Here is a 2,271-nt window from a genome sequence, read left to right on the forward strand (position 1 = left end):
TGCAAATTCTCAAGGATGGCGTAGCATTCACTTTTCTTCAGTTCCTCCATAAAATGCAATGGATTCCTGCTGCAAATAACAAACTTGAGAAAAAGAGCAATCTTTAGCTTGCAGTAAACACAACCTGAAAGGTCAAGTTCTACGCAAAAGACAGCGAATCTTATCCAGAACTGACTTGAATGTCGTTGACACTGTTGGCTTTCTCGACCATCCTTCATGTTGCACGGGGGAAAACACAGTTGTATATATGACTGTAGAATGAACATTTCCAGCAGGTTCATAACAACGGAGAAGAATTCACAACATTGCTACCACTGCAGGAATGCACACCTCCTCGTCTATATGCAAATTAACGACGCTGGAATTATACGAGAAGTGAACTCGTTAAGCCAGTTACGACGAAATTTGGCTTAGATAAAAATGTCGGAAATAAAGCTCTGACAACCTGTCAAGAGTTACCTTCATTTACACACGTGTCAGATCATTCGTTACTGATTAACATTATGTTCATCGGCTTTATAATCATTAAGGGGAGAGAGGCACCATTTCTCTTTAATAATAGACTCCCCCCTTTCCCCATTAGTTCCAAAGACTACCAGAGCTGTGTTGGACATATGCATCATATTCTCTCTCTCTCTCTCTCTCTCTCTCTCTCTCTCTCTCTCTCTCTCTCTCTCTCTCATGAAAGAGATTCTGGCGTTTAGACTATAATCAATGAGAAAAGAGTAACGAAAAAGGAACGATGAAAATTACTTCTTACTATTCTCTAAAGAAGAAAAGAAAAACATACGGTACTGTTATACATTTTAAGATGAAAGATATTGTATCATGTGCAGCTCTCTACCAGAATCAAGTGAGAAGTTTTATTTGTTGAGGAGTAGAAGGAATTGGTAGAGAGGGAGTAGGTATGATCCAAAACGCCAATGCATAAAAAGCAATTGCTGTCTGGAGAGCAGTGGACGATAGATTACTACTGGCAAGGTTTAAAACAATGCAATATGAGAATTATAGAGTGCTATGCATAAACGAATAAACCTTCCAAAGAAATAACTGATAAATTTCAGACAGAACTGCAGAAAGTTGTAGATAAAATACCTGAAAGAGATGCGAGAATTGTTGTTGGTGATAAGAGTGCTGAAGTTCGTAAAACAATGAAGGGAAGGAGGGAAAAGCCTGAGAGAGACTGCAAACGAAAATGGGTTGCAAATTATTAGCTTTTTGTGCTGCAAATAATTTTTGTAACTGGAGGTATTCTTTTCGAACAAACTGACATTTGAAGAGCTTAAAAGCACCCACGAAAAAATGTTGATAGAATTTATGTTTGATGCAGTCACGGTTACCGAAGCTGAACATCAAGAGGATTTTCTAACTGAATTTCGAGATAGGTTTGCAGTTCCAGAAACCATGTATGAGGACAAGCGAACAATATTTAACCTTAAGAATATATACCAATCTGCTAAAAAAAAAAAGTACTGGGATACAAGATAACAAGACACAATAAAAAAAATTTCTGTACACATGATCATTTTGAAATTGAAAACAATTATTATTATTTATATATGCAAATACTAATATAAGCTACCATGAGACAGTTTGTTTGTAAAAAAGGCTTCTACAGAACAAAAATTCCATAGTAAAAAAAAAGTATATAAAAATAAATACATGAAAATGAATTTTTAATCATATATAAAATAAAGCAATAACCAAAGAAGTTAAGAGAATGGTGCATGGGGCTTTGAAAAAGTGTTACAGTTTAACAGTGAAGGGACCAAAATACCCTTGCACCTAGCGGTGTGACACTGGGGCACCTCGACCGACGACTGCTAAGCAGCAGGAATTAAGCTGGCATTTCCGGTGATAGCGGAAATTCCCTTTGGAATTAGGCGTTATGGAAAATGGCCAAAGAGGATATAAAATCCTAATTCCCTTTTGAGCAATCCTCGACAAAAGGTTAAGATCCCGGAGTCCGTGGCGCCCACGCAATCATTTCCAGTCATGGTGAAAAAGATGAGTGAGGCTTTACATATGATAACTTGCTTCTATAAGCATTAGATATTTATTCACATATAGCGAAAGAGAAAATCTGCAGTCCCAAGTAACATAAATTACTGTCAAACACTAAGAATAATTAAAACCAGTGTTATCTATGCAGAGAAAATTAGCGGCTGGCCGAATGGCATGATTTAAAGTAGAATAATCGACAGTAGTAGTTTTGCTGGAATTCACACTCGTATCAGAATGGCAAACATATATTCATCTACTTCATACATG

Source organism: Macrobrachium rosenbergii, chromosome 12 (genome assembly GCF_040412425.1).
Source record: "Macrobrachium rosenbergii isolate ZJJX-2024 chromosome 12, ASM4041242v1, whole genome shotgun sequence".
Taxonomy (NCBI): Eukaryota; Metazoa; Arthropoda; class Malacostraca; order Decapoda; family Palaemonidae; genus Macrobrachium; species Macrobrachium rosenbergii.